Source organism: Schistocerca americana, chromosome 3, assembly GCF_021461395.2.
Source record: "Schistocerca americana isolate TAMUIC-IGC-003095 chromosome 3, iqSchAmer2.1, whole genome shotgun sequence".
In the NCBI taxonomy this organism is placed as follows: Eukaryota; Metazoa; Arthropoda; class Insecta; order Orthoptera; family Acrididae; genus Schistocerca; species Schistocerca americana.
The window spans coordinates 36908155-36923207 of NC_060121.1; positions in this window are offsets into that span (position 1 = coordinate 36908155).

Here is a 15053-nt window from a genome sequence, read left to right on the forward strand (position 1 = left end):
TGGAAACACGACTGTCAACGAGTTATAGAGAACCCGAGTTTAAAAGCTTTTTCGATAGAAATCGAAAAGTAATAAAAAAATCAACATATAGATCCTTTCAAGGCCTACAAGTTTCTCAACTGACATTCTTCAATCGGAGCTATAGTTGTTTATTTAGTTCTTTTAACTTTGCGGTTTTTTTTGCCATGGTGGCCGTATATGTTCGAATTTCATGAAAAAGAAATTCTATTTAAAATTTAATTTCCTATACGCTCTTTATTTTGTTTTCGGGTAATACTTTTTCAGATTTAACATTAGGCTGTCGCAGAATGCTTGGAGTGTGTACAGGAGCACGTAATACCCGAGGTTTTTCCGGAAACAAGCAGAATCGTGCTATGATTACTTGTAATCGCGTTATCCTTCCACAGCCTATGTAGCTGCGTCCGTTATGTAGAATGTCATCTGCACGACTGTTTAATATTGCCCAAACATGCGAATAAATTTAATTTCGGTCGCGATATTTATTTATATTTCTGCATACAGGTAAATATTTATTTGATGAATCGCTGAATAATATAACTCTCTACGTGAGCGGAATTGACTTTGCTGCAGATTACTCTGTGCAAATTATTCGAATGCTTTGCGCCGAGTTGTCAGCGGGCGAAATATTTCACTCTTCGAGAGAATTTTTCATTCTGGATTTACATCTACAAATGGAAAATTTTACATCGCGTCTACCAGGTATTTTGCATCAGTATTAGTGTTAGGCTGAATAAGTGTCAATTCGCTTCTGCACACAAAACCGAGCGCGATAGCGCAGTGGTTACCACACTGAACTCGCATTCGTCGCATTCTGGAGGGCGACGGTTGAAACCCGCCTCCGGCCATCCTGATTTAGGCTTTCAGTGGTTTCCCTAAATCGTTTAAGGCAAATACTGGGATGGTTCCTTCGAAAGGTCAAAAGGGCACCGCCGCTTTCTTTCTGCACCCTCCCCTAATCCGAACTTGTTCTCCGTCTCTAATAAGCTCGCTGTCGATGACACGTTGAACACTGGTCTCCTCTTCCATACACAAATTAGACTCACGTCAGTGTGAAGAGCAGTTCTCCACGTTTTCATCTCACACTGCAGGTCCTCAATATGGAAAACATCAGTCACGTGGCAATAGCCAAACTATTGCCATACACATCGACGTGGCAAACGTCAACACGGTAGTTTAACTCTTGCCATATACGTCTCAACGCTTGGTCGACGACACCAGTGACTCCGTTAGTGGGAATACTCTGGGGCTTCTGGCCCTAGTGCCGTACTGTCCTTACTAACAACACCACGATATTATCCTCCTGTCTTGCCTATATGCAGTACATCTGGCGCCAAAACACCACAGCTGTTCGAATTTCTATGCACTTGGTGCAAGATACAATTGATTCTCAAATTAAGTGCCACAGTGATATTTCCAGGTTCTCTCTCTCTCTCTCTCTCTCTCTCTCTCTCTTTCTGTCTCTCACAGAAACACACACTGTCACTCATTACCTCCAAGGCAGATTAAAGGCGAAGAACTGCAACCAGCATGTGGAAGGCTTGCTGTGCTTCTGGCGAATCTCAGTAGTAGTAACATCTTTGGACAATGCAAGGATGTTCAGTATTCTACCTACACAGGGAAGTCCGATATTTGCACGAAAAGTAAAATAGAAATTTAAAGAGCCCAAAAATTGTCTGATTTATTTGTCAACATACATAAAGATATGTTCTATAACAGTACAATTCACACATAGCTCACTTTGTTGGTCTTTCTGGCGCAACTTATAGGCTAAGCTACACTCGACAGTCAAGCCCAATTGTGGTTCGATCTTTGCACGTAGTTGACGTAAAGCACGATCGATCCTAAACTTAAGTGCCACGACGTAGCTACCGTGCCCTGTATAGGTAAGAAACGGGGCATGCGATGCTTTCAGTTACCCATTTTTTGCTACATTTCGTACAGGTACTAAATGTGACCTGCTGTGTTTTTAGCTATCCACTATCTGCTACTTTTCAGAAACGAGAGTTCCTGTGCTTACAGGTATATAGTATGAGCCACTTTTCAGAATCATCAGTACCGACACAATACGTACATTTAATGGTAATTCTCTTACAAGAGTTGCAAAATGAAAATTCTATACCCAAATTCTGCAATATAAAAGAAACAAGTACTGAGATCTATACTCATTTAATTAGTTTTATTCTACAGTTTCATATGAGTGAGAAACGACGGTTGCTGGTACTACTTGCACACAACGCCAAGGAGAATTGGGCTAGAGAGTGTCGGAGTAGCTGCCGTCGTACGGAAACTGGACAGTAGCAGAAATTATCATCGAACACGTGAATACAGTAAAGAGAAGTCTTGCTTTACTTGCAGCTTTCTGCACAAAACAACGAACACCAATGAAGTCCAGTATTATCAAGAAGCGAAAGAGAGGCGTACATTGTGAGGCTGCTTCCACTGCTAATGCACGAGTGACATGTTGAAGGCTGGCTCATATTGGTAATTCGACAAAAGAAGAGCCTACTGTTGTATCTTCTACGCTGTGCGAGTTGGGACGGACTGAGAAGGGCTAAACAAAGATTGGAGAGGTTTATGGTCAGTCACCAACAAAACTTTTTTGCAAAATAGGTATTGATGAAACTTAGTTACACTGCGTACAATGTCGAGAGTCTCCTTTTCAAATTTGCAAATGATTACATTGAGCTTTCGTCAACAATTCTGAACCAAAGGCAACCGGCCTGTCAAGAGAACCAAATTTATGCGACAAAACTGCACCATTGCCATATGGGGAACCATCCACTGCCAAGACTACTGGTGTGACCGGATCAAAAGGAACTGACATCAATTACTAAGCAAAGGATCTTTCAGTTTCTGGAAATCAGACTGCACTCTTGTGACCAAACAAAAGGAGCTTTCTTCCTGCACAAGTGATGTGAGGAAACCACGATGTGTGTTGCACTAGGAATAAAATGGATGTAATATGTGAGCTTCCTAACAGATACTGCAATTCCCGCGCATTGTGTTGCGTTAGAAGGTGACGGACAGCAGGCAAATGTGATTGTAATGGGCGAATGCCCTGATTATTAATAACGTAGCCTAAGTACTCGAGTTCAGTCTGGAAAAAAAAACACGCGTTTGTATCTGTTACACTTGAGACCAGCTGCAGATGACACTTGAAACACAGTACAATGACTGCTAACGTATTTTTCAGGAGTGCAACCCGAGACGACAATGTCACCTAAATAATTCGAACAAACAGGAACTTTTGCAGTCAGCTGCTCCAGAAAGTGCTGAAATATGAGGGATGTAGAAGCATTGCCAAAAGGCAGTCTCAAAAATTTGAAGAGATCCGGAAGAGTATTAATGAGAAAGACCTGTTGTGGCTGCTCATCCAGAGATATTTCAAGCAGTGTTGCGCAACTCAGTTTGCGTGAAGGAGTAGTAGAAGGGCGTGTAAACACACATTTGCTGTAAAACAAGGGGCAAGATCAGTAATCGATCAGAAGTAACATGTTAGCATCGGGGTGACGGCCGATGTAGGTTCGATTCTAGGCCGACACGGTACCTCAGCGTGTTTGGTCAGAGGGTTAACTGCCCTCTGTAATAAAAAAAACTAAGTGAATGGATTAACGACGAACTTGAAAATGCTTGAGGGGACGCCTGCCCTGCACAAATATGACGACCAGTAACGAACAAAATGAGAAGTCGCCTAGCTGACACCTGTCTCGATGACGTGGTCCGTGCCGTGTGGGAGCGTACTCTTCCATCCACAGGGAAGCACTCTTCCCTCCTCGGCTGGTGTCCCACTAGTCTGTGCTGCCAAGGCGCGAGACTCTCGGAAAACTTACGAATATTACTATTCCATCCTGCGTGAACTTTATGATGCTGCGGATCACGCCCCTCCGCAAATTGCAGATGTTAGTCGTGTAAACGCAAAATTGTTGACCTTGAAAAGAATAGAAATGAAAGGGTTGAAAATACGATCCAAGCTATGATCATTGGTGACGGAAGAACTGACTCCCTTATATCATTTCCTTCGGCATCAGACCCGTCACCGACGTACTTGTATTCATTCTCTCGATGAGTCAGTGCAATCCTTTACGACCCACTGGTCAGCATTTTGGATACGACAATTACACTTGAACATAATGAAACGCTCTTAGCTGGATTTCAGCCTGGGGAAGTTTACAAAGTTATTGCGGGGTCTCCTTCTCAAAAGTCTCTGGATCTGGATGGTCTTCCCAAGGAATTTTTCGTGCAATTTTGGCCGTTGTTGGATGCTACCTATACGTCTCTTTTGACTGAAGTGCTACAGGGTAGATTTGTGCCTACTTCGTCCAAAGTTAGAAAAATTATTTTAGTCCCGAAAAACCCTGGACCGGCTTCCCTTGATAGCTTTCGCCCAATTACTTTGTTGAACTTTTATTATAAGACTGTAGCGAGGGCAAATAATAATATGTCCGCTCTGATGGAGATGATTGTTGCAAAACATCAAAGCTACATACCTCGTCGTACCATTCTTGCCACTAAAGTCGAGTGTCACGACGTGGTTTCGGTTGCTGCTGTAACGTCTGTTCCTTATGCCCTTGCTTTTCTAGACTTGGATAAGGCAGTAGATGGCGTTAATCACGATTATGCTTCGGATTCTGGAGGCAGTCGGTTGTACTGTTGACACATGGCGTGTGCTCTCGTATCTGTTTAGGGACAGTTCAGCTTTGATGGTTGTTAACGGCCAACTTACGCCCCCGACAAATATGTGTCGGGGAGTGACTCAAGGAAGCCAGCTCTCTGTGACTTTGTTTGGGTTGTCTCCGGAGCCCCTACTTCGGATGCTAGCATCCCACCTGACAGCCTATACACTTTCCGGAGAAACTATAGCTGTTCACGCATACGCGGATGACGTGATGGTTCTACTCCGCAATTCTGCGGAGATACCTCGACTGAAGGCTGTAATCGATGATTATTGCCGGAGTTCAGGTGCACTACTTCATGAAGGTAAATGCAGGCTTCTTACTTTGCGAGGTTTTTATAACGCCGTTGTTCCATGAGCTACTGCAGTGGATCGGCATACGTCTTTTGGTATCATCACTGATCGTTGTCCACTCAAAACGGCGACGCGCAATTGGGAGTCTGTTACGGAAAAAATTCAGGGAGCGAGCGATACTAGAACATGAGAAGCGTTCTTTTACTCTGCTCCAGAAAGTCGGAATACTGGATACGTATGTCTTATGCAAAGCTTATTACGTGACCCAAGTTTATTCGCTGCTCTCGATGGTGGCGAAGAAACTACAGCAATTGTCTGGTCGTTTCTTATGGAAAAGACATATCTTTCGCTTACGGTATGAGGTGGTCACAAAGTCTCGTTCCTTTTAGGGAGAGGGGGTGGGGGGGGGGGGGGGGGTTTGGAACTGACTGACATACGAAAGAAGACGCAGATGCTAGATGTGCGACGTACTCATTTGATGATGACTCAGGAAACTCACACATTCACGTCTCATTTATTTCTCTGTGTCCGTCCTGCTAGTCTTAAACCCGCTATTGATGCTCGTCGCATAAATTAAAGTTAAAGCACATTCGTGACTTTCTATCTTGCGGCGAGCTATTTAGGGGCTGATATTTTATGGAGGCCCGTCCTCATCATGAAATTCCCACAGACTCGACTAATTTTGAACTTTGGTAGGAAAAGAAACAAAAATTCAGCAATGACGACTTACGAAACAATTGAATAGTCTTTAAAGAAACTTCGAACTAATGGGACCTTAAAACCATTTGTGACTTGTGTCGCCTACGCACAGAGTTGGCAATGACAACTGAAACGTCAGAATCATTGAAAAATTTGTAAATATTCAAAAGTAGTTGACTGTAACCATTGACAGTTTTGTTAATATTGTAAATAAATTTAATGGCGGATGAACCTTCTCGTGGTGTTCCGTGGAAACGACACAAAGTCTTTTGAAATTTTTAAAATATTCTCTAATGAAGACTGACAAGAGGATCTCAAACACCAAACTTTTTCTGTGGAATAATCCCAGCATTCGCCCTGAGGGGCTCTTAGAATCAAAGTCTGTGTGGACATACATCGAATACAAAATCTTCGCAGTGGAAACGCGGCAAATTACATGCAAATTCATACTTTGTCCCTCCGTTAGAAGATGACCAGATCAGCATGAAACTAGTAAAGACAAAATAAATCATCATCCAAATATTACTTGTCGCAGTTTCGCAAACTTTCAGCATACAGTATGTTAAAACTAATTTGTAGTAACACATGTAGTAGACTGGAGCAGAGCCGTTTTAGATGCAGCTAAAATAGGCGAGCAAGAACGCGCAAGCTCGCTCGCCGCCTGTGTTGTGGGCGCTCGCAGTCAAATGGGGCGGTCAACGGTCAGGCGTCGTTACGTCGCGCAAACAAATGTGCTGCCTTCAGAGGAGTGACCGTTATTAGCTTCGGCGTATTAGATACGAACATTCAGTTTATACGGGGCAGTCCTTTAGGGGAGACACCACCCAAAAATTTAATTTTTCTTCTACTTCGCCGTTAGCAACCAAATCTTAAAATCGTCTTTTATGTAAAGATATAGCAGTACGAGAGCTTCGAAGTCCATAGCTTCACTGGTTTTCCAGTTTTGAATTTTTAATATTATATTAATGGTATTCTTGAATACTAACTTTTGCAACTCACACCAGAATTTTCATATGCCGCATTTTGTATGTATGTTCACAAGACACAGTGCAGCGGTTCTGTACACTCATTTCATGAGCCATATTAATAATTCGTTTTGAGTATTTATTTAAGATTTCAGCCTTAAATTTTCTTTAATTATCAATACATAAATGTGATGATAGAATAAACAAAATTTATATTTGGTAATACTGATGCATCGAAACTACTTCCTCTAAAGAATTTATTCTGGTTGGTTAATGTTTACGGCAAAAAAGTTGGCATTGAGCTTAGACAAACTTATGGTAAAATGGATTTTAACTTTTGAACAATAATGAATGTTGCTAAAAGACACACCCCCATTAAAATTCACCGGCACCATTTTTACCTTCCTGCTTATATGTGTCTTCTTCTTGTAATGCCGGCCGGAGTGGCCGTGCGGTTCTAGGCGCTTCAGTCCGGAACCGCGCTGCTGATACGGTCGCAGATTCAAATCCTGCCTCAGACATGGATGTATGTGATGCCCTTAGGTTAGTTAGGTTTAAGTAGTTCTAAGTCTAGGGGACTGATGACCTCAGATGTTAAGTCCGATAGTGCTTAGAGCCATTTGAAGCATTTTTAGGACGCAGTTGGCCTTTATCACTTCTGAGACTTTATACACTGCGGTCATCATGTTGCGCCCAGATTCTTCCTTCTTTCTACGGTCGAAAACCCATACCGTTATGTGGTTCCTGAGACACTTCATTATGTTGTAGAAAGCGAGGGGGAAGATCACATGAACTTCATGCAGTACATCATCACGGCCTATTGGACATCCTTGCGAATGTCTCGATATAGACACCTCTTCGCCAACATGTTGAATCTTGTTTTCCGCGGGCAAAATCTTGACTAATTTCATTTTTCTGATGATAAGTGTTTTCTTTGTTATGTATGTTTCCCATCTTATTTGCTTCTGACTGTTCGCTCCTAGTTTCCTACTCGTTTTGTTTTGTGTCTTGACTCAGTATCGCTCCAGTTCTATTGTAAAATGTGTATAGATGAAGTGTATATACACATGAGCGTGTACAATATTTGAAGTTAGCTTGGAATTTTTCTTAGTTTGCTGTTTCGAAAATAATGTGATCTCGTTATCTTTCCGCTTTTAGATTCTTTATATATAGTTATCCAGCGATCACAGACCCTCCAGACCACGCACTATATAAAAATTGCTTTACGTATCATAAGAGATTGCTGCTGGTTTTTCGGCTATGTTCTCGTTTTCTTCCTTTCTCCTTTTATTGTTGTTTTGTTATGATAATTAATTTTTCCTCGTATTTCCAGCTTATATATTAAATGATGATTTGACTGTGCTCTACTGAAGTTTCATGATAGTACCGAGACACTCTGATAATAAAAAACAAGGTGAAATAGCTCAGTCAGCCAGCACGGTAGCTTATCGTGTTCGCTCAGAGAGCTGGCTGGTCTCTGTAATAAAAAATCTGAGTGAAGGGATCAACGATGAACTTCAATGGATGTCATCTGACGTCCGCTAAGGCCAAATAGAACGAACAAAATGTTAAAAAAATAAGAAAAAGTCAGTAGCGTGCTAGAATATCAGACGGCCGACCTTGGTTCGATTCTACCTGCAACCTCGATTTTATTTTGTTTTCTTAGTTGTTTTGAAAATTATAACAACTGTTAAGTGAAGTTAATGACCTGTATTACTAATTTAATCATAAATAACTTAATTTTGTTTATGAAATGGCTGTCACAGGCTACTTAAAACGTGAATTACACTCGTCAATATTTTCCTTTTAAAAAGTTGAATGATTTCAAACGCATTTTAAATGGAGGTAAATTAAAGCGTTAATGTTATTACAAAATTGGGCGACATCGTAAATTGTGGAAAGGTTATAAATTTTCGTTGCACCTTCGAGGAACCGATGTCTTCGTGGAAAAACAGAGTATAGCAGCCGTTGCTCTATGGTATACAGGGTGTTACAAAAAGGTACGGCCAAACTTTCAGGAAACATTCCTCACACACAAATAACGAAAAGATGTTATGTGGACATGTGTCCGGAAACGCTTAATTTCGATGTTTGAGCTCATTTTAATTTCGTTCCACCTACGATCAATGGAGCACGTTATCATGATTTCATACTCTACTTGTGCTGCTAGAACATGTGCCTTTACAAGTACGACACAACATGTGGTTCATGCACGATGGAGCTCCTGCACATTTCAGTCGAAGTGTTCGTACGCTTCTCAACAACAGATTCGGTGACCGATGGATTGGTAGAGGCGGACCAATTTCGTGGCCTCCACGCTCTCCTGACCTCAACCCTCTTGACTTTCATTTATGGGGGCATTTGAAAGCTCTTGTCTACGCAACCCCGGTACCAAATGTAGACACTCTTCGTGGTCGTATTGTGGACGGCTGTGATACAATACGCCATTCTCCAGGGCTGCATCAGCGCATCAGGGATTCCATGCGATGGAGGGTGGATGCATGTATCCTCGCTAACGGAGGACATTTTGAACATTTCCTGTAACAAAGTGTTTGAAGTCACGCTGGTACGTTCTGTTGCTGTGTGTTTCCATTCCATGATTAATGTGATTTGAAGAGAAGTAATAAAATGAGCTCTAACATGGAAAGTAAGCGTTTCCGGACACATGTCCACATAACATATTTTCTTTTTTTGTGTGTGAGGAATGTTTCCTGAAAGTTTGGCCGTACCTTTTTGTAACATACTGTATACAAACAGGTAGACGGTCAGCAAGTGTCAAGGTCTGCACGGGAGTAATCGAAAAATACGCTTGCCTACTACAGTGCCACATCATTCCTGAATTTCGCAGAGATTGAAGCGTCCAGTAATGCGAAATATTTTCGAAATTTTTACAATATTGTGAATTAAAAATTTCTGTCAATGAAGACACCGTAAAATTATTAGAAGCCACAGATTCTTTGTACAGTGACCTGTCGAACGTGATGTTTAAAGCTTCGGTTGTTTGTTACGAAAGATGGCTTGCTGCAGATAATCTGAATGACTTGGAATCTTCAACAATAATTTCTCGTCAAGCAATGTTGATGGATGAAGACATTTACAGACGTACCATGTACATGTTGGCTGAACAAATACTTGTGACAGATGATGAACTTCCTCACGAAAATGAAAACTGTGAAGGTGAACCTTTCGAACAATACGGAGACCACAGCTCTTCGGATGAATGTGAACAAAAAGAAAAAAGACGAGAGAAGGAGGCCGTCTTTCTTTGGATTACTAACATCGCAAAGGCTCACCCACGTGGAAAATACAAACATTGAAATAACGATGCAGTCGGTTAAGAAAGAAGGATTATTTATCCCAGTGGGAAGAAGAAATAAAAAAAGGAGGCAATCAATTTGATAAGTGCGTTGCTATCAATTTCTGGTCGTATGATCGTTTTGCTGAAGCCCGAGAGAATTGTCAGCAAGTGACTACTCGGAATTTAAAACAGTGGGCCTTAGCAGAAGCACAACAGTTCACAGATTTTGAATTTAAAGTTTCTGACAGCTGGGTTCATAGATTCAAAAACAAGCAGGGAATTCGTCAGCGAAAACTGACACGATTTGGTTGTTCCTGACACTTTTCGAACCCAGATGTTAAAATTGACACCGAATTTCAACAAAAATTTTGTTGTCAACACTGACTTGACACGTATTTATTGCAAGGTATTTAAAATTTCGTTTTGCTCCCTATTTTTACGAGTCTCTGAAAAAATACTGCAATTTCGGTTGTTTTTCCTCTCTAGGATGTCAAAGGATTAAAAACTATTTTCGTCAAAAGACGGGACATGAATAAAGTGACGAATGCCTATACCGCTCAATATTCTCCCACTATATCTGGAAACAACCTACCGTGTTTGTGGGAAGCTAACGAAAGAACTGTGTACTGACTTACTCAGCAGGTGTTTGACGTCTTATGTGGGTCAAGAACGGTTTCTCTTAATTATTAGCTTTTGGGGAGGGACGGACAAAGCTTGAATTATATTACGAAATCTTTCTGGATGACGAGAAATCACCAACCTGTACAATTAAAGTGATTCCTCCGAAATGTACTCCACTTGGTTTTTCATAGCCAAGTAAAACATCTGATAAAGCGTACAAAAAATTGTGCTTATTTCATTGGAAATAATAGAGAAATAAATTTTCGTGAAGAATGTATCAAAATACAACCAGTAGTCTACCATCAGATGTCATCGCCAATTTTAAGGAAATGTTCCAATATGCCAGGTATGCTTCCAGGCTTTCTGACGGAAGAGAAGTTTTCAGAAATGTAAACGAAGCATGTTTTTCAATAAATCTTTATTTTTAAGAAAAGCGTTGTTCCTGTAAATAATCGTAAATTGTGCCAGATGCCAAAATATTTTTTGTTTCCATAATTTTTGTGACAATTATTACTCTCGTGCTTGCACATAAACTACCAAATTGACAAATGAGAATGATATTGTGAAATATTTTATATAATTGAAACTCCACCCAGAAATTTGTGACAGTGGTGATTAATTTACCCCCGTTAAATACGCATCTGACATTATTAACTTCATTTAACAGTTGTAATTTTTAAAACAATTAAGAAAGAAAATGGAACCATACCGGCAGGCAGGTAGGATCGAACGCAAGTCAGCACCGTGACAGTCTAACACACCACTGCCTCAGTTGCTTCACTTACCTGCTGCGTTGCCACTTACGATCAGAATACGAGATGCGTGCGAGCTACGTCTTAAATTTTAGAGGCCTTTTTTCGGAATTTCCTGCGTAGTGCGCCTTAAGACTTCTGTGAGCGGACACCCTAGAGGTATACTAGTGACCTACGAAGTCTCGTCCCGAACTGCAATTCCGAGACCGTGAGGCCCCCTCGTCAGACGGAAGGTGCAGGTGGCGTGCAGCTGCCGCCGCCGCCGGCAGCCCTGCGTCGCGCCAGGCGCGCGGCCAGCGGGCGCGCATCACTGGATCCCGCGCGGCCGCTGTCTGCGTCTGTCGGAATCGTGCGTTCCCGTTACCAAGTGTGAGGTGCCGGTGGAGGTGGTATCGATCTGTGACACCACATGTTCGACTTCCGACTTGCAACTACTTTTCAACCCTCTAGTAGATCATCGAAAGTGGGAAGCTATTTTATGATTTTTGGCAGGAATAATCTTGAAAAGCAGTTGGACGCAGAGCAATATATGTTTCCTGTCTACATGAAGCTTTAGACTAACGATTACGAAATAAGCAGGTATATATTTCACAATGTTTTATATCTGCTATTCGCATGGGGAGAGACTGGGACGGCGTGGGGTTTTTAAGAAGACTTCCAGTGAAACTTCTGCGTCATGACCTAAACAACAGGCATGTCAGTTCTCGAAAAGTTATGACCTTTCTCTTTGACTACAAGGTTCCACTGCTGACTGACTTGCCGTGCGGTGTGGCCAAGCGGTTCTAGGCGCTACAGTTTGGCACCGCGCGACCGCTACGGTCGCAGGTTCGAATCCTGCCTCGGGCATGGATGTGTGTGGTGTCTTTGGGTTAGTTAGGTTTAAGTAGTTCTAAGTTCTAGGGGACTGATGACCTCAGATGTTGAGTCCCATAGTGCTCAGAGCCATTTGAACCATTTTGCTGACTGACTTCCTGTAACAAGGTGCCTTAATTAACGCACAGTGGTAGATGGACACTTCGCAAAGACTGAAGCTCGTGAGCACGAAATGCGCGCAAATGTTCACGGATGGCATGATTCTGTTGTTGTATAAATCCCACTTACGCGTTGCCAAAGCTGCCAAGCGCCTACACATCCTCCGTAAAATCCCGATCTCTTGTCATGCGATTTCCATATATTTGGAGCCGCGAAGGAAGACATTCGTGGCCGTCGATTTCCTTCGCGTAAGGAGGTGTGTGCCGGGTGCAATCACGATTCTATAGGCAACCACAAAAATTTTTCCATGATGGCATTTACTACGTTGTCTCACAGTGGGAGAAATATATTAAGAACTATGGCAATTTCTTTTGAAATAAGAAACACTTTACTTCCTTTTTCCCATCTTTCTCGTTTTCATTTAACTACTTCTTAAATATATAAAAAATCAGATGAAAACAGTATCGATGGCGTTTTTAGATTTTTTATTTATTTGCAATCTGTTTCGGCCCTTTCCCCAGACCATCTTCAGGCTTCTGACCGACATTATGGCTGCTGGTGGCGGCAGACGGAGGGAGATCCTTAACAGCGGGGGTGTCACTGCTTGTTACTTTTAAGGACCTCACTCCGTCTGACGCTACCAGCAGCCATAATATCGGTCAAAAGCCTGGAGATGGTCTGAGGACAGGACCGAAAGCGGTTGCAAAAAAATAAAAAATCGGAAAACGCAATCGACATAGTTTTTATCTGTTTTTTAATTTTTTTAAATTTTGCTTTGTAAAATGTTTATATATAATCCGTTTGTGTGTGTGTGTGTGTGTGTGTGTGTGTGTGTGTGTGTGTGTGCACACTCGCCAGTTGCCATTTGCAATTACCGCCGTAATGTCCTCCTGAACAGCGCCTGAACACATGCAAACAGTCCATGTTTGGGACGCACAGCTACGGCACGGAGGCATGCGGAAAAGACGGGCCGCGGCGCGTACGTTACGAAGCTGGGACAGCGCTCGCCCACTCGCTCAACTCGGCACACAAAATGCTTTTCCGAACCTGTTAACTCGTAACTGGTTGCGTACGTACTAACGAGAATCACATCTTCTACTGGAAACTCTTATTACGAAGTCTGACTGATTAATAATCGTACAACAAAATTTAAGATCAGTTCTCGGCACGAATTGTATAACGGATTTTTTGTAGCATTAGTCTCTTCTGCACAACAATCCTATAAGAGTAATCCACTGAATTACAGACCTATATCGCTAACGTCGATTTGCAGTAGGATTTTGGAGCATATGCTGTGATCGAACATAACGAGTTACCTCGAAGAAAACATTTTATTGACAAACAGTCAACACAGTTGCATAAAATATCGTTCTTCTCAAACAGCTAGATTTTTATTCTCACGAAGTAATGAGTGCTATCGACGGGGTCTTCAAATTGATTCCATATTTTTAGATTTCCAGAATGCTTTTGACACCTTTCCACACAAACGACTTCTAATTATATTGCATGCCTATGAAGTATCGTCTCACTTGTGCGACTGAATCCGTGATTTCCTATCAGAAATGTTACGGTTCGTAATAATTGCCGGAAAGTCCTCGAGCATAACAGAAGTAATATCTGGTGTTCCCAAAGGAAGTTTTATTGACCCTCTGTTGTTCCTGCTCGACATAAACGATTCAGGAGACAATCTCAGCATCGCTCTTAGATAGTTTATACTGTTGTTATTCGCGGTCTTATAAAGCCATCAAATGATCAAAACAAATTACAGGACGATTTAGACAAGAGATCAGTACGTTGTGAAAAATGTAAAGTTATCCACATGGGTACTACAAGGTTAAACGATAATTCACATAAAATTAAATTCAACGAAATACTGAGGGATTACAATCACGAACAACTTTAATTGGATCGATCATACAGATGATAGATGATGTTCTTGCTAAATCAAACCAAAGATTGCCATGTACTGGCAGAACACTCAGAAAGTGCACCAGGACTGCTGAGGAGATTGCTTGCACAATGCTTGTCTTCTGGAGAACTGCTGTACGTTGTGGGACCCGTATCAGGTAGGATCGCAGGAGCGCGACGAAGAAGTTCAAAGCGGGGCAGGTCGTTTTGCACTATCGCAGAATAAGAGGGAGGCTGCCACGGATGCGATATGCAAATTGGGAGGGCAGTCATTAAAACAAATGCGCTTTTCGTCGCGGCAGAGTCTTCTCATCAAATTCCAAACACGAAGTTTTTCGTCAGACTAAGAAAATATTTTGTTGGCCCCCACTTACGTAGGGAGGACTGATCATTATAATAAAATAAGAGAAATCAGAGCTCGCGTCGAAAGATTTAAATGTTCGTTTGGGCTGTGCGCAGGTCTAGGGTGGAACGGTAGAAACATAGCTTGAAGGTTATTCGAAGAACCCTCTGCCGGGCACTTAATTCTGAACTGCAGAGTAATCATACAGGTGTAGATAGATGTACACATTTCGAGAATTCAAGGTAACAAAGTGCAGGCATCGGCCTAGTGTTCGCCATGTTGTGGCACGCCTGCAGCTCCCATTGCAACTACGCTAAGGCACGTGTTGCGAATCGAAACTTGAAGAGGTGCCCTATCCACTAACTTGAGTACATTTTTCTGTATGTACTGCAGAACTGGCGCGGTCGTTTTCTGATCGCACAGGTACTTCCGAAGAAACCTGTATACACTTCAGCCTACTAATGTAAGTTGAGTCAGTGCCTCCCTTCTTAAGGATCGTTCATGTTAT